Source organism: Adiantum capillus-veneris, chromosome 2, assembly GCF_014529385.1.
Source record: "Adiantum capillus-veneris isolate H3 chromosome 2, ASM1452938v2, whole genome shotgun sequence".
Lineage (NCBI taxonomy): Eukaryota > Viridiplantae > Streptophyta > Polypodiopsida > Polypodiales > Pteridaceae > Adiantum > Adiantum capillus-veneris.
Window position 1 is genome coordinate 160,182,217 of NC_140932.1, and position 23,887 is coordinate 160,206,103.

The window sequence follows — 23,887 nt, forward strand, 5'->3', positions numbered from 1 at the left end:
TGCTTTGGATAGTGCTTGAAAGTGTTAATGCCTGATAAACCTTCAAGCTTCATGGTTGGTTGTGCAATTTATAATTTTCTTTTGTTTTTCATTTCGTATAGACATTAGTTTAGGATATGGAGAGGGTTCCACGTGAGGTTAGAAGGCATTCCTCCTTCATAAAGGAGTCCTACAAATTCCTAAAGAGAGAGGGCAGGGCCCTTCTAGTGCCTACTCCACCTTCCAAAAAGTGCTAATATTGTTATAATTGGTGGAAATAGTGTGGCTTGTGGACAAGTGTTATCGAGAAAACATACGGCCTGGGTTTTTTATATGCCATGTGTACAAAAGTACCATCCCTTCTGCCTTTTTGTTGATTGTGTGACTGAGCCCAAGTGCTAGACTATCAATGGGAGATACGTGTGATTGAGCCTAAGTGCATTGTATTAGACTATCAATGGGAGATACGTGTTATAGCAAGATGTTGGGCCCTTGGGAATGAGTATGAGGAGCCTGTGGGTAAGATGGAGATTTCATAGAACAGGAATCATGCTACTTTGTTATGTATACTAAATGTGTTCTATGTTTCAAGTGAGCCAATGGCTGACAAGGGATGTGACACAGGAGCTTCCACATTGTTCACGGACAATAATTAGCAAATCTCAAGTATTTTCCACATTTTGAAATAATCCTGTAAAATTTGTACAAAAGAGTTGCATCCTGCCAAACCACCCGTAAGTTTAAAGCAAACCATATAACTTCAAAGTGATTAGAGAAGCTTTGTATTGTAACTTAAATCTTGTTGTACAAATCTAAGTCGATCCCTTCAAAATAATGGAACCGAAACCTACTCTATAAGAAAGAGTATTCCAAAGTTAGTAACCGGTGGCATTTTATCCTTGAATCAAGAAGTAGAGACCACCACAAATCAAGGTCAGCTAATGCAAATCTAGCAAGATTGATACTCGGTTGCCAATAACCACTAAAAACCATATTTCTAGAAAGCCACGATGGAAGTCCTCCAGGGCTCAGCATGCTTGATCAAAACAATAGTATGATTTCAGCTAGGTAAAGCTAAAGAATAATGGTAGAACTATATTAGAAGGGTAACAAATCAAAATATCAAGCATAAAAGCTTGTGGTGGTCTAAATAAGCTAGGCCAGCAAAGTCAACATACTAAGCCAGCAAGACAAAGCCAAAACCCCCAAGATTAGCCAAGTTTAACTCCAAAATTGTCAGAATAGACATCATCATTTAGTGGACCATGCCAAACTTATCAATGTAAAAATGAAAGTATTACAAGTTAAAAGCCAGTATATCATTAATTAGGTGATGTTTAAGCAAGATTTAAAAATTAATCTTCCTAACCAACAGACCATACCCAAATCGAGCCAAGTCTTGAAAAATAAACTCTAGTCCCAGCAAAAAGACTAGCAACAACCAGAGACCAGGATTAAAATATCAGCAAATAAGCCATAGACCAAATCTCCAATCAAGACCACAGCCAGCAAAAAAATACCCGCTATTGAAACTTATGTAAAGATCAAATCCTAGTGAGCCACTATCATAACTTTCAACCCTTCAAACCCCAGCTAGGGAGAGCCATCATTGTGTATGAAAACGCTCATTTTTTAGTATTGAAGCATGAGTAATATGCCAACGCATACTTGGTAGATCATGCCATCCCTGTTCAGAATACCAAAAAGCCTGATACAAAACTCATTAATGTCATGCCTTCTTGAATCATGCCCAATTTTAAAAAGGCAAAAAAATACATGTTAATCCCAAAGTTTAGCCAATACAGGAGAGTCCATCATATTCCAAGTTAGTGTTTTTATAATCTATCAATATAGAGTTAGCAACCCCTGGTAAATGGGCACCATGGAAACAAAAGGGCCCTACCACAACTATCATACCAGATCATTATAACCCATTTATTGTCTTTCTTATGCCAAATCTCAGGTAGTAAAGCAACAAAACCAGGTTAGAAATGATATGTAGGCAAAAAAGCTATTGCTAAAGTCCACCATCTTCTTTTCCATAAGCATCCATGATAAGCAACCAAAACTACCAATGATATGCATAAGGTAATACACAAATTGTATGGTTTAGATTAGTAAATTCTCAAGCTCAGTAAATTGAGTAGGCTGGGAGTCCAGCAAAACAGATACTAGCTTTATTAGTCAGAAGACTAGCAGTAATAAGAGAAAAAAATTCATATTATTTTGCGTCCAAGCCATCCCATTAATGTAAATCCATAGTTAACCAATATGTTACTCATGCTAAGCATTAGAGATCAGGTGAGCAAAGCTCCCCTCCTTTTTTTTAGACTGGTGTCTAGAATTTCCAACATAACAGTAAAGAGATAAAATAAAAAAATTCCCCCAAATGATGCACATAATTGAATGCCATCAATATGAAATGTCAATACAACACCACCATATAGTCCAATGCTTAACACATCCATTATTAGCAGTCCATTGGGAAAACCGCATGTCCAAGTAAAAAGTCAAATGAGTCAAATAATATGCTTGGAGTGACCTAAGAAAATTTCCCAACACACTAGCTTTTATAAAAAAAAATTCAATCAATTTTATGGAACCAAAATTGTACAGCAAGTCACTAATATGAGGTAGTTACCCTTCCAAAGCCTATCAAGCATAAACTATGCTTAGAGACCAGTAACTTTAAACAATGCATGGCAACAGCGACCTTGTAGAACATGTAAGCCCAAGGCTAACCAAAGGTTAGATTTAAACCTCACCTTAGATGATATCTGATGATAAAGAAAGTCAGCCACATCTGGTTGTTTTAATTTTGCAAGGGACAACACAACAAAACCCAATTCCCAATCCCTAAACTAGAATTACTTTCTCTATTTGCAAAATGGCAAAAGGCAAAAAAACTCAAGTCTAAGTGAAGCGAGAAGAGCCCCTCACCTTTATATAGGGGTAGTGGATAGGTATGAAGCAACACAAAGCACGTAAGCTACTATCGGTATAATGAAACTTGACAGGTATGGCCACACCTGGCATTCACACCACAGTGAGGAATCCCATCAGAATAATGTCATGCAGTAGCCCATCTTGGGAGGGGAGCAATGAAAGCTAGCATCGGGCTGGATGCAAGCACATCAATATAGCAGAAACGATTAAGGTTGGCAGAGCAAGTTATAATTTCAGTTACAGGGAGGCAAGTTTTTAGTTAAAACCTAGTAGGTAAGGGATAAGAGGTGAGTCACCAGGGGTGGGGTTGGTGCAAGGTACTCAATACCCAACAAGTGTTCGCTAGCAAAATCTAGGCTACACAAAATTAAAGGCTCCAACTTGGGGTTTGTTTTCGCTGGAGTTGACGGCCAGATTGTACGAGAAATTTGAACTTAACGGAAAAGCTCGAACTTGACGAGAAATTTGAAACACCCACCTAGTTTAGCGTCATCTATGGATTGTGTGTAGCAGACAAGATTCAGACTAAAAAGACCTAGAGAAGCAAGGTGGAAATGGCCTTGTGCGTACCTGAGGAGGCGGGACGCAACAGAAAGCTTCTTGAATGGGTATCTGATGTGATTTTTTCTTGCTATATTTACTGATGGTGTGGAGGATCGAACTTAAGTTTGAGCCTCTAGACCGTCTAGTTTGTAAATAAGTTTATGGTGATCACAACAAAAATGGTATCTCATGTGCTTCCTTCTTGCTATATATTTACCTCGTTGGCCTAAGGGGTTTTCTTGAATTAAACCCGCCCATTCCTCCGTGTAGATTAATCACAACACTTAAACTCACAAAATCTACACTCACTTAGGATGTTAGCAGTCTCAATTGCCTACGCTTTTTATAGCAACTTGTCTTTATGAAGCAGTTATAATAGTTTGAGTGTTTTCGATAATGGCTTTTGTGTCTAGGTAGTTTTGGACTAGATGGGGTGAGGCTCCAACTTAAGTTTGAACCTCCAACCCAATCAACTAGGAAACAACCCCATGGTATTTTAAACTTGACAGTTTGGAGCCTAGGATCTAGTTTTCTTTGGAAATCATGCCTTCATGGGTTTCTAACCACGAAGGATTAGAGGCTCGAACTTAAGATCAAGCCTCCAAATCATCTAGTTTGTGGTGATCACAAAAAAATGATGTCAAATATGATAAGTTTTGAGCATAGTCTTTGGTTGGATCACAAGAAAACAATAGATAACTCAAAACCATATGAATAAAATCTCAAAATTAGACACGATCTATTAAATAAGACTCAAAATCATCTACTGCATGAGTCCATACACTGGTCTTTTTTCAAACATACTTAAGGATTTTTATTACAGAAGTAGTCACTTTGCAACTTGAATTTGGATAAAATCAAGTACTTTCTAGCCTTTTTTTTGTTTACATGTATACAAATTGCTTGATGAAATGGCTCCTTTTTCTTGAAATCTTAAAAAATGAGACTTGAATAAATCCCAAAATTCCTAAATATGTCTTATATCTTAATTAAAGGACCTCATTCCAAATAAACTCATGTAAGAAACCCATAAAATGCTACATACATCAGTTCAATTATGCATTGCTAAAGCGAGAATTACTCATTGAGGGAAGTGCAGAGTATAGACTCACGATAATCACCCATACAACAAAATAACCATGAACTACATCATTAAAAGTGTGTGTGTATCCATCCATGCAAATGAAGTATAGCAAGGTATAGACATCCAGGTGCTCACCCATAGGTCCATATACTTACATGTTACCTCAATAGTTCAAGTGTTTGTCTGTAGCCAGATAAAGTAGTCAAAGCTAGATGAAGTGACCAAGTAAGTGTGTGTGTGTGTGCGTGCGTGTGCGTGTGCGTGTGCGTGTGCGTGTGCGTGTGCGTGTGCGTGTGCGTGTGCGTGTGCGTGTGCGTGTGCGTGTGCATGTGTGTGTGTGTGTGTGTGTGTGTGTGAGAGAGAGAGAGAGAGAGAGAGAGAGAGAGAGAGAGAGAGAGAGAGAGAGAGAGGGCTCTAGTACACTCCTCAAGGAAGAGGCAACCAAGGCGGATTTATCTTGGAGCATAAAACAATCAAGGCATTGCCAAATTAATGAAGAGAGAGAGAGAGAGAGAGAGAGAGAGAGAGAGACCTCTATCAAATCTGTCCAAGCTTCAGAGCCGACCTTGCGCAAGTTGCAAAGATGCCAAAATAGCATCGCAAAGAGTTTTATTTTTTTAACCATTGGCTAGCCGGACATTGTTTTGAACATCCATAACCCCAAGACAAGTTTGTTCAACTTGAACTGCCGCAATAGGAGGTGGTGGTTGATGTTCTTCCTTTCCTTTTAAACTCCTTAATTTAGCTTCCTCATGTGCTTGATCTTTACTTATTGAACTCTCTTTTGTTGCTTCTTAGCTAAATGTATCTTTTTTAGCATATCGATGGTAAGAGGTTGGTGTCAATATGCAACCATTTACCCAGTTAGAAATCACCTCTCCCTCTAATGTTGCCAGTTGGATAGATCCACTTGGTGCTTTATCGTTGATCACAAATGGATAGTAACCCCACTTTTTAATTTTCTTGGAATGTTTTTTAAGGTTGTAGACTAATACGTAGTTACCCTAACTGTCAGCTATATTTGCAAGTACTCCCACCCCTCCATGTGCTCTTTGTTTGTGTATCTCCTCCATTGACCTTTGATGCACGCATGTAAAAAGCAAGACAATAGTCTGTGCCTTAGCCCATGCATATATGTTTGATGATAGCTATTAACACAATGAAAGGATCGAGACCCTTGTTGCGCATGCAATCCCACACTGTGTCTTTGTCGACATCACCAAGCTTGAAGACCTCCTAGTATAAACGATTGACTTTCTTGCATGTCTGTGGACATTCTTTTTTGAGGGTTCGATTGAGGAATGCAACAACACTTGAAGCTTTATGAAGCACCCATCCTTCAAATTTCAAATGCTCATGTGTGAAGCTCTTTTGAGTACTACACCAGTCCCATCCTGTTTACCCTTCCCATGGCAAGAAGCAAAGAAATTGTGCATCATCTCGATACTAGTCATATTGAAGAATCAAGCTATAGAATAGAATGCCCACCTTGCTTTCAATTGTGAAGTAGCACCATCATACCACACACATGGTCTCTTGACACTATAGCCTTGAATTTTTAGCCACTCATTGTGAAAAAGAAAAGAGTGTTGCACAAACAAAGTGTCATGTGTTTTGTCATCAAAGATGTAGGGCTGACTTGTCTTTTGAATGGCACCAAGCACATCACGTAAGTATGAAATGTGAACCAAAATTGTGACATGAGTTGAATACCAATGCATTGAATGAATCTCATTCTGCACCTTGAAGTAGTATTTCTTTGCAAAATCCACTACAGACACCACTACATCGTCAGGAAAGTTATCCAAGCATTCCTTGAATTGTTGAGCTTGCCATTTATACGCGTAGTTGTGTTTGATGAAGTTCATTAATTTGCTTTGAAGCAAGGAAACAAAACACATTGGACTACCTGCCAAACCCTTAGGTATTTTTGGGATTTTTTGTTATCTTTCTCATCCACTTCTTGCATAGGAACCTCATCAAAAAGCTTCATAGTCATCCTAGAGATATCATCACTCTGTTTTCCTAGACACAACAGCAACCTATCAATGCCACAATGTTTTCATGTTCCCAAAAGACATTTTTTGTGGTGATAACACTGTCAATGGGCTTTGGACACAATATAGACTCCCATAGGTTTTTTAAGCATGGAAATGTGGCATTCAATGTTGTACATTGTGCTCTTCCATCACAGGAATTGCAAAAAATACACCTGCCAAAGCATGACGCTCCATGGATCCCGTATCTTCCTTGGTGCATATAATTGAAGGCTTCCTTGAAGTATACAAGCTAAACATGGTATTCACACCAACAGCAAGTGTTGCAATCCTTCAACTTGCATACAAAGTATGGCTTTAGACCCTCAAACAATATGAGGGGGATCATAATGTTAGGATGAGCCTCCTAGAACCGCATGTAGAAGTCTCTCTATGAAATTAAAGACACATTATTAAGTATTGGAAAGTACTTGCAAGCACATTAAAACACATATAGCTAGATCTAAGATGTGCTTAGAAGCACTTGGAATAAATCATGAGCACTTGGAAGCACTGAGATGCATTTAAAAGCTTTTGGGAGCACCTGTAAGCGCTTGAAAGCTTTTTAAAGAATTTTAACACATTTAGAAGAACTTTCAACCACTTGAAAACCTTCAAAAGCACTAGTAAGCACCGAAAATCATTCAGCAACACATGGAAGTATTTGGAAGCACATGAGAGCACTCAAAGGACTATCTTCAGCTAAAACACTTTGAAGCACTTGAATTCTTTCATTTGATCCCCAACTCTGAGGTACTTGGAAGCTTTGGAAGCATTGAGAAGCATTCAGATGAGCTTGGAAGCATTTGAAATCTTTCAACAGCATTGAAAAGCACTTGGAAGCACTGGGAAGAACTTGAAAGCACTTGGAAGCATTCAAAATATTTTGGAAGCAATTGAAAGCACTCAAAAACATACAAAAGCACTTGGAAGCATTGAGAAGACCTTAGAAGCACTTGAAAGCATTCAAAATATTTTGGAAGCACTTAAAAGCATTGAGAAGAACTTGGAAGCACTTGAAAGACCTTGGAAGCACTAGGAAGAACTTGGAAACACTTGGAAGCATTTGAAAGCACCCAGAAGCATTGGGAAGCACTTGGATGAACTTGGAAGCACCAAGAATCACTAGAAAGTACATGATAGCACTCAAAGGACTTTCTTCAGAAGAACTTTGAAGCACTCAAAGTTTATATTGAGCTTTTCAAAGCACTCTAAAGTACTTGGAAGCTATAAAAATCAATTAAAAGCACTCAGAAGCCTTGGAAAGAACTTGGAAGCACTTAGAAAGAAGCATTTGAAATCACTCAAAAGTCTTCAGAAGAAATTCCAAGTACTTGGAAGCCTTTGAATTGTTTTTAAAGCACTAAGAAGTAGTCATGATCACTAATCAGCACATGGAGGTACTTAAAAGCACTTGGCATGATAACACACATGAATGGATTGTTAAGCACTTGGAAGGCCTTGAAGTATTTGGAATCATAATGGGACATTTGGAAGCACTTGGATGCACTAATAGGAAATCATGAGAAGTTGGAATCATTTATCAATCTCAGTGAAGCACTCTATAGCACAATAAATCACTATAATGAACTACCATACTAATAGGAAATCATGAGAAGTTGGAATCATTTATCAATCTCAGTCAAGCACTCTACAGCACAATCAATCACTATAATGGACTACCATACACATGAAAACCGTTGGAGGCAAGTTGTAAATACATTTTGAAAAGATTACAAGCACATAGTAAAGAATCTAAATAACACTAAGTAAAGCATTATGACACACTCCCAAGATGTTCGGGCTGATATACTTGAGGCAAATTGAGTAGATGCAGTACATGCGTACTCTTGCCTCTTCTCTTTTGAACAACATATTTCTTGTTTGGGGAGATGCGAGTTTCCACCGACCAAAATTGAAACACAATTTCTCTAAATTTGGTCATTAAGATGCTTCCTCTATGCGGTTGACAGTGACAAGCATCTAAGGGAAGTGCCCCATCCTCCACATAATGTTGCAACCAAAAATTGGTAGGATGACACATCTTTGGTGAGGTTCTAAAGCCTTGGCAACAAAGAGAGAGAGAGAGAGAGAGAGAGAGAGAGAGAGAGAGAGAGAGAGAGAGAGAGAGAGAGAGAGAGAGAGATGACACTAAGATGCTACATTGTGGAGATACCTCAACGGCTAGGCAATGAGAAAGGTACCAGCTGTTGAATATGGTGCACTTGCAAAGGCTATGAAGGAGAGACACAAAGTTCACTATGATCCCTAAACTAGACGACAAGCATAGCCAAGGAGCCCAAAAGTAGAGGCAATGAAGGAGGGAGAGAGAGAGAGAGAGAGAGAGAGAGAGAGAGAGAGAGAGAGTGACAACATATGATTAGTTCTAGGGAGGGAGGGACCCATTAAGAAATCACTATAGAGTCCAAAAGTAATGGTGGTGAGAGGATGTTCAATAATGTTTAATGGTCCAAGTAAGTTTTTTATACGTTTAAAAATTCCAAGATCGCCTGCCTTATTCCCTTCCTCTCTGCCAAAAGGGCTTTATACTTTTACTTATAACATTTGAAATTAAACAACCCACACCCTCTCTCTCTCTCTCTCTCTCTCTCTCTCTCTCTCTCTCTCTCTCTCTCTCTCTCTCTTCCAAAGGGGTGTCCAAGACACTTCTTTTTGGTACCACCTAAACATGCTTTCACCCAGAGAGTAGCATGTCTTGCTTCAACCATTCCCTATACCTGATTCTCCATCGAAAAGTATATCCAAGGATTTTATCTTTCGATTACCCAAGTCCATACATGGGAACACAAAATATGGACAATAGTAGATTGGTTTAGCAAGCAAGCACATTACCGGTCAAAAAGACTATTAAATCACACCATATGGAAACTCTCTTTATCTCAAAGGTGTTTAAGTACCATGGCTTACCAACAACTACAGTATTTGATAGAGATCCAAGAAGGACTAGTAATTTTTGGAAGGGTCTTTTTAAGAATTTAGGTGCTAAGTTGAATTTCTCCAATGGGAAAAGTATATAATGTTAGTTGGATATGCATACAATAACATTGCCCATACTTCTACAGGAAAGGCACCCTTCCAAGTAATTGAAGGAAGACCCAAACTCCCATTGATGGTCAAGACACTTGGGAATGTATTTGTTTTTTATGACTATAGCAGAGAAAGCAAAAGACTGCTACTGATAAGCATAGATGCGCCTTGAACTTCAAAGAAAATGATTGGGTATTGCTCAAGTTTCCAAAAGAATGCCTAAGTCATACTATGGGCAAGGGAACACAAGGATGCCCAACATGTCTCCATAAATATTATGCTAAGCTAGCAAAAAGGTATTATGGCCCATTTCAAATTCTCAAGACAATCAATTGAATGGCTTACAAGTTGAGGTTACCAATTTTCAAGGTGTTTTGGAGGTCCTTTTAGTAGAGAGAGAAAAAAGAGCTCCTCCAATGAGAGAAGAGCCAACATTACGTAGAATAAAAGCATGATATTAACAAAAATATGAAAAAGGTATCACCCATGCATTCAATGATCAAACGGTCCTTGAAAACAGTCACCTTTTCATTAAATGCAAGTGTCTTTTTCACGAGGTCGATGCTGCTCATTCAATATGGCTTGCGTCATCAATCAAATGAAATTTTTTTTCCACAAAACTAGAAACTAGTGTCAAAGTTTTGTTTTGAAACCCTTTGACAGCTTGCAGAGTAGCACTGTCTCTGCAAAAGATACCTCATGTTTGTGGGATAGCAATGGTAGAAGGAGCACTAATAAAATTAGAATTAAGGCCACAAAGCTTCTTGAGAAAGTTGGATAGTTCTGCTTCTGATGAAGAAAACTACGCTACCTCTTGGTTATATTGTATGGAAAGTATAGGCAATTGAGCAATATATTGGAAGATCAAGGCTACCCCATCTTTGTCATCTTTGTCTAAAGTGGCCAAGATTTTGACCAATCATTAAAAGACAGTGAATGTAAAATAGAAGACTTTATATCTGAAGCCAAGGCTCATTCATAAATTTATTGTGATGCTTGCAAACTGTTAATACATCTTAAGACAAGGGAAGCTTCCATAGAAAGGATTCAGAGGATAGTTCGAGGCCTTGAGAAAGGGCTAGGGCCTATAACAGACAACATGTAAGATTAGAAAGAGATGACTTAGGATAGGGGGCAGCAAAATTTTTAGCCTTTCTGGCAAGAAAAGGTCTAGTTCTATGGGGTGGGGGTTTTCTTTGGGGGGTGATCCTTTAAGTACAGTCTGATTTTCTCTAAAACTTTTCCATGCTTCTCCGAGTCCTGGATAACTCTCATTCGAGATGTCAATTTGTAATGTGAGTGTTCTTGAAAGAATGTATATACATCAAGGTTAGTATTTTTGGATATCCATGCAACCTTTAAACCAGCCAAGTCTAGAGACTATGATAGCCGTGAGCAGGAATTCCAAATTATAGTCTAAGAGGGACCACCTAGCACCAGCCAACCTAAAAACAGGATTTATTGACAGTGGGTACAACTTAGCTCTATAATCCAAATTAGTCTCTAAAGCCATTGTCATGGATTTTTCAAAAAACCTGGGAAAGCCTTGTGGGTAGGACATGTGTGTAGTTGTTTTCCTTAAATACATAAGCACAAAAGAACCATAAAGTTCAAAAAAAACTTGCTTTAGACAAGTGACTAGGGGTAGTAGCACAAAAACAACTCAGTCTTAGAATTATTTTGTACATTGCAATAAGAATGAGGTCTCATTCTAGTAACAGAGTAAAAAGGAACAATTGTATTGTCTGCTTTAAAAAGTGGGGTTAGTTTTATATGAAGGATGGACGATAGCAAGGCCAAAGAGATTCCAAGAAAGGATAGAGTCCTCACTTGCATCCATTTAAACAAGCCGAAAATTATGTTAGCCTTGAATGTGTATTACAGGTGTCAATGGACAATATCATTTGTTATCCATGTCAAACTTAAATCTATCATCCAAAGTGATGAGTTTTGTTGAAAAAGGTGTTTTTTTGTTAAGGTAATATAATGGCAAGTCATCCAAAGGTCATCACTCTTTTGAGATAATGGATAATTAATGCAATTTTAATAGATATGGGTTTTATATACCCCAATTTTATCAAGACCTTATATAACATATTAACATACATATCATTCTGATCGGAAGGCCACTACCCCTTTTGATCCAAGTGTTTTAATCCCAATATTAGGCCCAAAATTTTAAGTCCTTCCCTACTGCAAGATCCTTCAAACAAATAGGCCACATGATTGTGATTCCTTTATAACCTCCACCTCATTTAAGTTTCATTTATTCATTTAAACAATACAATATACATCACATTCTGTAACACTCAATAGCCAGTAGATGTTTTAAAATAAACCTCACAGGCCTCAAAGCCCCAACTTTTTATGTTTTTTTTATTAAACATTGATAGCACTTAGTAAGAGGTAAAACATTCCGATAGTGCAACTTAGCAAAATCATCGTGCAGAGTTTTCTTTGCTTGTCAATATACAGGGTAAACCTCCTATTTTTATCCATAAACATGAGCCAAATCATTTCTACACAAGACCAATACCAAGATAACAAAGCCATAAATTAATCCAACCATATGTGTGGTTATTAATACAAACTCATAAGTGGTCAGTACTCTGCAAGGGCAAGCACGAGAAAAAGGTGTTAACATAAGACATTTATTAGTACAGTATACCATATGCAGCACCAAATGAGCAGTCTGGGCAAAATGCGGGCCACCTTTTACTTGCTATGCAAGGCAATTAGAACCAAAAAAGGCCAAAGTGTGTTATCACAAGGCTTGTGAGCCTTACAAACATCATAAATTATGTTGATCCCTTTTACCCGTTGGACTCAAATCAAAACAGAGTATGATAAGGTTGACTGGCTTAGAAAACAAATAACTAGCACTAACAAAATACATCAGTTTTTCCTACAGCAAAACCGTCAGCATGACATCATGTTATATCTACATTTTATGCAGTAAAACTAGAGTCGTATCATGACCAACGCCCAATGGACAAGTAAATGCCTTTGCAAAACAACCTTTTTAGTGCAAAGTATATAGAACGACAAGGGCGGGTATATCGAGTACGAACCTGTGTAGTTCCCTTGTGTTCCACTAACTCCATAGTCATGCAGTGAGAGATCGACTAGAGAAAAGCCCTCAAATTCTCTCTTTGAAACACTTAAACTCACACACACAGTCAAGGCTAAATGAGTGGTATAAAGCATCCCTCACCTTGTTTATATATTGATAGGTCATCCTCTGAAGCAATGAGTAGAGCTAGCAGGGCAAATCACATTCAGATCTACTTATCACCAAGGCACACAAATGCTAGTGGCGGTCGCCATGGAATCAATGTAGAGGAGAGGGTGATGGTAGAGAATAAATATCACAAAGACGACTCAGTCCTCACAGTGCATAGAGAAAATTTTAAGCGTGATGCGTTAATGCTTGATTATGTGCTAAAAAGTCATGGGTTAGAGAGCCAAGATAACAAATCATGTTAAGGATTAAATTACCTTGACTCAAGAGGCAAAGCAGCCCCTTCAAGGGTAGTATCATATGCGGGATGCGAGCTCTATACTATTGTAGTGTTTTATAACCAGACAAGAACCTTCTTGACTAGATAGGTGTTTTTTGCCACAAAGGTACCAACCTTGGGTAAAAGAACTAAGTAAAAAAAAATTGTGTGTGTGTGTGTGTGTGTGTGTGTGTGTGTTAGCAGACAAGGGTTTTGCTTGTGCACTTTCAAGGCAAAGTTCCCACGGGGAATAAACGACAACCATATACTACCACCAGAAAGACATCTCAGGTAAAAAGTTATTCACACTAGGGAGAAATCCAAAGAAATCACAACAAAACCTTTCACAAGAGGTGGGTGTCCATATTGCCCCCCATAACCAAAGGTTCCAGCTGTGGGTGAAACAAAAACCAACTCCCCCCCTTTTTTAAAACAAAACTAACTAGAAAAACTTGTTTGTGTGTGTGTGTGTGTGTGTGTGTGTGTGTGTGTGTGTGTGTGTGTGTGTGTGTGAGAGAGAGAGAGAGAGAGAGAGAGAGGGTCCCTACGCTATTGTAGAGTTTATAATAGGAGAAAAACCTTTTTGATTAGGTATGCGTTTAATTTTCCACAAAGGTGCCAACCGTGGGTTAAAAATTCCAAGTAAAGACCTTGTGTGTGTGTGTGTGTGTGTGTGTGCGCGTGCACGCACACACACGAGAGAGAGAGAGAGAGAGAGAGAGAGAGAGAGAGAGAGAGAGAGAGAGAGAGAGAGGGGGGGGGGGGGGGGGGGGGGGGGGGGGGGGGGGGGGGCGGTGCTTAATGAAGAAATTTATGGGCAAGTCTTGGCAATATTAAAGTGTGCATGTGGATGTAGTGTAAACCCTTGTGAACCCGATGTAGAAATTCACATTTTTAAAAACTTTGAGCTATTAATTGTTTGCCTATGCATTCTTAGAGAACCTCATCAAAAAGTCTCTAAAAGCATTCCTCCTTACAATACATCGTGCTCTATCTCATGTGCCATGGAGGGAGACCCCCATGAGGGAGATTGGAGATCACTCATGTCACTATATAAAAGTACTCTTTCACAAAAAAAGCATCCAAACATATTAAAGAGATTTTTGCATAGCTAATTAATGTATTTGAGGAGATGACTTACAATTTGAGATGAAAAATTGATATTGACCCATTTTTGGCATATACAGAGGGCATTGCATTAACCTGCCTCACTCTTTTTGCCTTGTCTAAAAGGAACTTTGCATTTTTTTATTCTTATTGGATAAAATTGTCTCTACAATTGGAAACAAGGTGAAAATTCATTGTAGCCTACATAAGGATATAAGAAGAATTTAATAATAAAATATTTCTTTGTGAGAAAAAAAAATTAACAATAATTTTTTAAAGCATTTGTTATCACAAAAAAAATATTATATTTCTTAAAAACAATGTAACAATAAACTATTTAAACTACAAAATATTCTAAAAACATAAAAAATATTTTTTGAAAAACCACTTCGAAGCATTGTAACAAATTGAGAAAAAAATGTGAAAGAGGACAAGAAAGATTGTGTGTGACCCAATATTCAATGACACTCTTTAAAGAGAGAGGTACACATTCACAAATGTCAACACCTCTCACAAACACCTTAAAAAATATTAAACAAGGTGAAGACTTTACGATGGCCTCAAGAAGGCAACATTCTTTACTATAATAAATTGAGTGCTATATATAAAGTATGGGCAAAAACCATGAAAACTATACAATGACAAATTGACCAAAATCCCTATCCACCACTGGTGGAGTAGCAAAACGTGGTCTAATGCTAAAGACCAAAGATAATCTCAAGTGTTTGCTTAAAACCATCATGTAGCATCCCATAGAAATTAGAGAATTGAGAAGGCTCTATGATGTACCTTAGAACTCATCCGCATCCAATCCAGTGTGTGTGTGTGTGTGTGTGTGTGTGTGTGTGTGTGTGAGAGAGAGAGAGAGAGAGAGAGAGAGAGAGAGAGAAGAAGCAGAAGAAGAAGAGAGTTTTAATGTGTGTGTGTGTGTGTGTGTGTGTGCAAAAAAGAGAGAGAGAGAGAGAGAGAGAGAGAAGAAGCAGAAGAAGAAGAGAGTTTTAACGTCGTAGGAAACTATCCCAAGAGACCTTAATGATCTAGCCGACAAGGAGAGTTGAACTCAAGACCTGTTATTCAAGAGTAAGTGAGTGAGTGAGTGTGTGTGTGTGTGCGGTGCTCTAGAAACATGGATTCTCAATGATTTCATATGCTTTTAGGTTTTGATTGATAATAATGGTTTTCAACTATATCCCCACACACACACACACACACACACACACACACTTTCATAGTGGAAATGTTCAAATGAGTATAGTAAGGCTTCATTACAAAGAAAACTTAAAGGTCATGATTGCTAGCATATTTCTAAGGTTCTTTCTCATATATATATATATGTCAAATAGCATTTAACATTGTATACCAACAATTCAGATAAATATTCTTCATATTTTATTAAGCAGCTCATGATGTGAGCAATTAACTATTAAAATTATATGGTGTGACTTTTTTTTTGAAATGCCTTGAAATGTCAACAATTAAAGTTAATATGATGGTGACAATTTGGATGGTGACAGGTTTGCACGTTTTTTTCCACCACTCTCTTGTGGCCTTCAAACTAAAAAGAAAGTTTTTTGTCATAAGACACTAATCCGTAAGCTTTATCCAATGATCCACAATTGCACCAAAAATATAACACTTTAATAAGGACTCCTCATGTAGTCCAACAATAAAGTGATTAGGTCTCCACAATTGAAAAAAATAAAACTCCTTTTAAAACATCTAAAATGTAAAAGTGAAGGGAGAGAAAATTAAATGCTTGTTCAATTGGGAAGTGAGAAGGCTTCTATTTTATTCTATATAAAGGGGTGGCCTTACCTATATGCAATGTGCAATGTGTAAGGCTTTTGCGGAATTTAGTTTACTTCTTAATTTTAAAATGGTTTGTGGTACACAAAAAGAAGCAAAATTTTTCAAAAGATTATTATGTTCAAACTTCAAATCATTTTTTGCACCGTCTCCAAAAAACAATAAATGCAGCTTTTTGGGAAAGATCATTTGAAAGGACATAATTTTTTTTTTTTTATTCTACTCAAGACTTTTAAGACTCTTTTAAGGACACATATCAAACGACAAGAATTGAACGACCTTCATCCAATGGATACAAAGACCTTTAGAGACCAAAAATAATGGTTCTCTCAAGGGTTTCAATTGAGCCAACCAACCATAGGAAAGTTTTTCTTAAAAACTTTTTGGCATACTAAAGGCCTTAGTTCACTATGGATGAAGGTCGTTCAATCCTCATTGCTTGACAAGTGTCCCAAAGGAAGCTTAAAAATTTGTGACTGAAAAGAAATCACGGTCTTTTAAATGTTATTTTCTAAAGTTGCATTTACCTTTTTGGATTAAGAAGTGTGTTCAAAGGAGTTTGATCCCATGATCCATCATATGAAGTATTGATAAAGGGTCCTTTGATTTAAGAACTTCATAAAGATTCATTTCAGTAATTTGTTGGCCAAGAGGCCATAGGAGAGTGGTATAGAAACCGTGCAATTCCTCTTTGTACCTCTCACCATTCAATGGTCGCCATCACATTAACTTTGATTGCTGACATTTCAAGTCATTCAAAAAATAATTTCACACCATATAGTTTTAAGTTGGCTGATTGTTCACATTTCAAGTCATTTTTTAAAAAATCACACCATATAATTTTTAAAGTTGATTGTGCACATCATGGATTGCTTAATAAACTATGAAGAATATTTATTTGAATTGTTGGTATGCAATGTTAAATGTTATTTCACACACACACACACACACACACACACACACACACACATATATATATATATATATACATAGATAGATAGATATATATATATATATATATATATATATATATATATATACACATATATATATATATATACATATATATATATATATATGTATATATATATACACACATATATATGAGAAAGAATCTTACAAATGTGCTTACAGTCATGTGCATCTCTCTCTCTCTCTCTCTCTCTCTCTCTCTCTCTCTCTCTCTCTCTCTCTCTCTCTCCATCTCCATCCATCCATCCATTAACATGTCAAATGTGTTCTAATAATCGCTCAATTTATTACAACAAAAATTGTTGCTTTCTTGAGGCCATCGTGAAGTCGTCACCTTAATTTATTATTTTTTATATTTATTAAATTTATCTTTTCTGATGAAAAAACACTAAATTATTTTTTTGTTATAATTTTTTATTTAATTGGTTTTATTTTACTTCCTTCTCATTTCATTTTGTTTCAAAATGTTGATATGCAATGTGCACCTTTCATATTATTTAAGTGGGGCCCTTCGTAATATACAAATGATTTGTGATTATATATGTATAATAGATAATACAATTTTATAAAAAAACGCAATAAAAATTCCGTGTGATTGTAGGTACATATTCAAACTTACTCTCCCTAGTCTCCCCTTAGCTTAGCAAGCCTTTGTATCTCCTCACCCTCTTATAGGTAGTTTTGTATAGGCACAAAAAAGAATTCTTAATAGGGTGTTCCATACAACCTAATTCCATTCTCACTTCAATACAAGATTGGTAACACAACACTTTTACATCCAAAAGGGTGAGAGAGAGAGAGAGAGAGAGAGAGAGAGAGAGAGAGAGAGAGGGTTGTGTTTATAAAGGCTACCCAACCACTCAGAATGGGTCCCCTTGAACTTGTGCAACTACCCCATGCGAGTATCAATAATAAAGGACAACATCCATTGGATAAACAAGTCCCAGAGGTCATCCCCTTTTAGAGTAACCCCTATCTATGAAGTAAATATAACTTCCCAAGTGAAGAAAGTTGGCTCTTTCAACCCAAGAGATCAAGTAAATAATAAATAACTTTGCATGCCTGATCAGGTGATTCGATATTATCTAAAGATAGAAACAGTGAGAGAGTGTGAGGGATTGTGAGCACCATATTAGTGAATTTGAGAATTCCCAATTCCCACTTTCAAAATGAGCTTAAAATTTGACCACATCGTCAAATCTTAGCCAAAGTTTTGAGAGCATGGCTCGAAAGAGCTTCTCAAGTACTACCTTCTGGAAGGAGTTGCCCTCAAGAAATAGTTTGAGATTTGTCTATATGGTCAAATATTTAAGACATAAGTGATTCCCAAATTGGGTCTAAAGTCTCAAACTCTCTAATATTCTGTTTGTGGCTATTTTCATCAATTATTGTGCATGTACGTACGTGTGTGTGTGTGTGTGTGTGGCCCTTCCCCAACCCTAAGTGAATGTCCACATGGCAAGAGGCAGGGCCCACCATGTGGAACCCTGTCCCCAACCAAGTTTTAAAACTAGTGACAGATTTCTTTTTAAAGAAAGTAGTATGCACTGTTCAAAGAGGTATCTATCATACGTAGAAAGGTTACCATTTGGTAAAGTGGTGCCAATAGGGCTAATATATAAACATCATCACTCATAGAAAAAGTAGTATAATCAAGATACTTCGTCAAGAACTTAGTAAGAGAGAATCTCTACCATTGTCCACCAATAGGGCTAATATATAAACATCATCACTCATAGAAAAAGTAGTATAATCAAGATACTTCATCAAGAACTTAGTAAGAGAGAATCTCTACCATTGTCCACCATAACTGAATTGATCTATGTTCAAGAAAATAGTTTCCAGTGTTTCTATATGGAAATCATCGAATAGCCTGAAAAAAACATACATATTAGATTGATATCTTAAGAGGTATCTAGAAGCTGTTTAAACTTTTAAGTTTAAAGAGATAAGACTATAATTGATATTTAACGACAATGACACAAATTGTATTGCTTGTGAATAAAATTACCCAAAAAGTGTATACAAGGGTTGTCTATCAATAAAAGACAACCGAACGATGGATGATCTTCTACTACTGCTACGGTTGTTGTTGTAATCTCAATGAAGGAACCTCTTACCTGCCACCATCCAGGAAACACAACAAACTTATCAGTAAGCTTACTACTTATCAAGAAACACCTATCTTGGAAAGATAGGTGTCAATGATGCCTTTCCCTTGTTATCGGTGTCAAAAATTATAAAGAAAAACTACCAACTAAGTAGAGATCAAGTATACTTATAATACCTATGCTTTCATCTAGAAAAAAAATTGACAACAGTTTGCTAGTATTTGGGATGCTATTGGGAATGACAGAGGTTGATTAACTAGAGGTGGGTGAAATTTCCTCCAAATGTAGTTTACAAACATGATATTAGGGTAGGGTGTGTGTGTGTGTGTGTGTGTGTGTGTGTGTGTGTGTGTGTGTGTGTGTGTGTGTGTGTGTGTGTGTGTGTGTGTGTGTGTGTGTAACAGTTCATCTTTATAAAAACTGTTTACTTGTGAAAGGAAGCCGTCTGCACCATATCATTCAAAGTATTCTTTTAGGTAAACATTGTATGAAAAACCAACCAAAGTATTTAGATAGTTTTTTTTCAAAGCTCAGTGAGCAGGCCCGAAGTACATTTGTCCAGTTTGAAGAATTCCAACCTATTTAATGCTGAGGCCAAAATATAATATTTTATTTCTGCTAAACCAAGTAAGCATATCTGCCTAGATTTATAAAATATATTTTCTCAGAAGTTTCAAAAACTTCAACTACTCAGTGTACCAAAACTAGCTAGTTAAGTGCCATCAAAAAGATGAGCTAGCTGTAAAAAGTTTCGAATTTAAGCTAGATATCCAAGACCCAAAAAGGACAACCAGTAGTCAGCAGTCAAGGAGTAGGTAAGGCAAACCAGTAACCCCACCTTGGTATAGAGATACCCAAAAAAGGCCAACCAGTAATCAGTAGTCAAGGTGTAGGTAAATCAAAGCAAACCAGCAGCCCCTGCTTAGTATAGAGATTTTTGTATTTTGAGATTTATCAAACCTGGACCAGATTAAAGGTATTAATCCAGTAATCAGTGTCATGTTTTAGATTTTTCACCTCAAGGCAAGCAAGACAAGGTCAGCACAAAAAAGTGAGAGGATTTTGCAAAAAAACAGCTCAGAGAAGTATTAGCCAGAGCTGGCCAACCAGATGTAGTAAAAAAAGAGCCAGTTTTAAGCTAATAAACTAAGTATCAGGCTGAAGGTTTAGTGTTTTGTCAATGCAAGTAGCCTCCCCCATATCATACCATACAAAGGTAGTAGAGCAAGAAAAGGCCATATCAATACTTCACACGCTCAGATCAAAATTTAAGCCAATGCTTTTTATAAAAAAAACCAGATTATATATGAAGCCAAACCAGGAAAAATCCAAAACATGTTTTAATCCTGCAAAACCATAGAGGCCAGTAAGAAGTGAAAGGATCTAGCAACAGTTTAGAGAAGAATTTTCCAAAGTAAGAGAAGTGTCAGAGTAAGAGAAGTGCTAGCCAGAGCCAGAGCCATAGCCATAGCACCAATGTTTCAGATTTTCTGCAAATTGAATGTATCATACCCAGATAAACAACTGCAACATTCCAAATTTAGATTTTGGCAGCATAACCAGCAATGCCACTATTCTCACCAGAAGTATCAATTTCAATGCAAAGAAACATCAAATTTTTAACAGTTTCCACGATAAGTTCCTTGAATCTCCTCATAACCCACCAGAATATGAACCATCACATAATATTTCGGAGTATCAACCAGTGATCAGTTAGATCGGTTTCCCCATATTACCATAGTATACCACATTTAGGTAACAACGAGATCAGTACCATAGAACTGATGCCACTTTTTTGTCAAGCAACAAAAAACTAGAGTGAGTAAGTATGTAAACAGTACCAGGCAGGAAGCAAAAAGAAACCATCTGTTGATGTGCAATTAACAGTGTCAAGGTTATCAAACATATGCTTTAGCTAAAGAAAATCCAAAATGTATAGTTCTGCCAATATTTCTAATGTAAAAAACCTGTTGTAATTTCCCAACAGAGCAAGGAATTAAGCATTTGAGATTTTGAGCATTAGTAAAAGACTAAAAAAGCCAGTGTGGTAGAATGCTTAGTACACATTAATGGTGGTGAATAAAACCTTTGAAGTGAAGCCATCATCACAGCAGCAGTGTATATAGATTATTGCGAAGCCAAGCATCAAACTGACCTTACCCGTAAATTCTACACCAAGTCTAAGTGAGGGAGTTCCCCTCACCTTATATAGTGGAAGAGACTGCGGACGCCGCAGTTATGGAGGTGCCGCAGACACCTAGCATAGGGGGGGAAGGATGCCTTTTGAATCATACCACGTTGTTGAAGGCTCACAGTCATGTCAAGCCACCGATCCTTTGATCGAGATGTAGTGTGACGCTTCATGAGTGGAAGGGGAAGAGACATGCCTCGATAGAGCAACCTGCCAGTAATGCAGAGCATAACCAAGAGGGGAGCACTTATAGGTATAGAGAATCTTTTAGGGAATGCTCCCACTGGGACCATGTTCCAAAAGACTGGTTCAAACTAACCCAAGCAAACCAAGTATGGTTAAATCCACAAGGGGTTTTACCTTCCAAGTGTTATGATAAGAGTCTATTCCCATGGGGAAAGTTTATTAGAGGTACCAAGCTCCGCAAAACAGCAAAGTTTTGCTTTAGCCATAGTGTTTTTTCATAGCAGGAGATAGCATTAATTATTATGTAAAGCCTAAGGTAGATACACATAAGGCAACAACTCAAATCAAGTATGAGTGTAAAAGGTTGGATGTCATATTTTGCAGCCAAATACAGTGCTTCGAGACACAATAAGAAGCCCACCCAATGTTAGCAAGTTCAGATGTAGTGACCAAGAGTGTGTGTGTGTGTGTGTGTGTGTGTGTGTGTGTGTGTTTTCATGTTCGTTCTCAACCCCATTAAACTATAGACTTGAAAGTGCATATTGAAACTAGAAATACTTACAAAAGTGTGGAAATTGTATTCTCAGCTCAAAATCCATAAATTGTGATCCTCAAAGGTGTGGAATTTCATAGTGAAAAAGCATAAATCTTGAGTGAAAAAAACTGAAAAAAACCTGCCTAAACGCTATGCTCTTGCCTCAAAACACTCTTCAAATTCAACCACGAAGTTTGCATATTTGTAGCACCAAAACCCTTAAACTCAGTTCCCAACATTATAACAACTCATAGCAAAAAGAAGAAGAATGCTCAGCTTGAAAATACCTCCAAATCTTAGTGACAAAATCCATAATTTTTAAAGCTAACTAGCTTCAAGTCCAAAACACTACTCACATGCCTTGCAAAATGAAGTATTTACAACACTATGTAGCTGTGAAAATGTTAATAGATCTCTATAATTTAAAGACTTTCAACATTATTTACATATATGCTTACAGCTCATTAATGCCCTTTATTATGAGCAAACCTATGAGTAGAGTTCGACAATGAGGAGCATGAACTGCAGCTTATAGAATATGGTATGAGTCGGAGAATAAGGAAATCACCACGGTGATTCTAAACTCGAGAGGCCATGTCCCCTTCATAGAAAGTTAGTTTGATTGCTTGAGTCTGCTAGGTGTGTGTATGTGTGAATGGAGAAGGCAAGTACCTCTGTGTGTGTGTGTGTGTGTGTGTGTGTGTGTGTGAGAGAGAGAGAGAGAGAGAGAGAGTGAAATCATGTTTCCTCATGAGCATAAGATAGAAGAATGTCCACTTTTTGTGTGTGTGTGTGTTTGAGAGAGAGAGAGAGAGAGTGTGTGAAATCATGTTTCCTGATGAGCATAAGATAGAAGAATGTCCACTTGTATGTGTGTGTGTGTGTGTGTGTGCGTGCGCGCACGTGCGCGCGCATGCTTGTGTGTGTGCGCACACACACACAAGATAGAGAGAAAGGTGGAGGGAGAGGGGTGGAGAAAGCTTAATGAAGCAGTTTATGAGCAAGCCTTGGCGATATTAAAGTGTGCATGTGAGTGCGGTGTAGACCCATATGGCCAAGTTGGCAAGTCAATTTTGCACCCTATATGTGCGCAATGAGTCACGATAGTGCTTCTCTATGTTTACACCCCCCTGTGCATGATAGAGAGCGTATAAAAATCAAGAAAATCATGTGCACAAATGAACCTTACATACGATCTTGCAATCGGTTGTTATTGAATCCTTAAGAGTATGGAACCCAAGTGTATTTGACTGTTTGTTTTGGTAAACATAAAGGCACCCTCTTTTTTTTTTTTTTTTTTTTTTTTTTGTGGCATGCTAAGGCCTCACTACCTGAAGGGTGAAGGTCATTCAATTTTCATTGCTGGACAAGTGTCCCTTAGGGGCCTTAAAAGTCTCGTGAATAGGAAGAAGTCGTAGACTTTTAAATATTATTCTCTAAGCCTACATTCTCTTTTTTGGCATGCTTGAAAAAGGCTTCACGGAATAAAGGATTAAACAATATATTCATAGGAGTTTGATCTTACGATGTAAGATATTGATAAAAGGTCATTTCATTTAAGGATTTTCAAAAAAAAAATGATTAAATTGTTTTATTATCTTGCGCGCCTTTTCATAGAATGCCAGGCAATCGGGGCATGGCTGGAAAAATATGCAAATGGATTCAAAAGACATGGCAAATTAAGTTCTTCAAGAATGATATGTTCTTTAGTAGTAAGAGGATGGAAAGTCCTGCTCTTCTCGTCTGCACTCAAATAATCAGGTACTACTTCTTGCACCATATTTGGTAAGCAAGGAACTGCGGCATGTTTGAGGGGGATCTAGTTGTGGCAAGCTTTTGTGAA

At 37.4% G+C, this 23,887-nt stretch overlaps 1 long non-coding RNA gene across 6 annotated transcripts; it reads right to left on the reverse strand.

Annotated features, from left to right (window-relative positions):
* Window positions 1-6,201: 6,201 nt before the first annotated feature.
* On the reverse strand, window positions 6,202-23,042 carry LOC147463959 (uncharacterized). 6 transcript variants are annotated; one of them, XR_015185512.1, is made up of 4 exons: window positions 22,613-23,038; window positions 19,033-19,141; window positions 18,817-18,894; window positions 6,202-6,979 (listed from the first exon to the last, which is right to left on the reverse strand). It is a non-coding gene; the product is annotated as an uncharacterized LOC147463959 (long non-coding RNA). The 6 variants fall into 6 exon arrangements; XR_015185513.1 differs by lacking the exon at window positions 6,202-6,979 and adding an exon at window positions 13,934-14,444; XR_015185514.1 differs by lacking the exon at window positions 6,202-6,979 and adding an exon at window positions 15,162-16,328 and having other exon boundaries at window positions 16,494-18,894; window positions 22,613-23,042.
* Window positions 23,043-23,887: the final 845 nt, after the last annotated feature.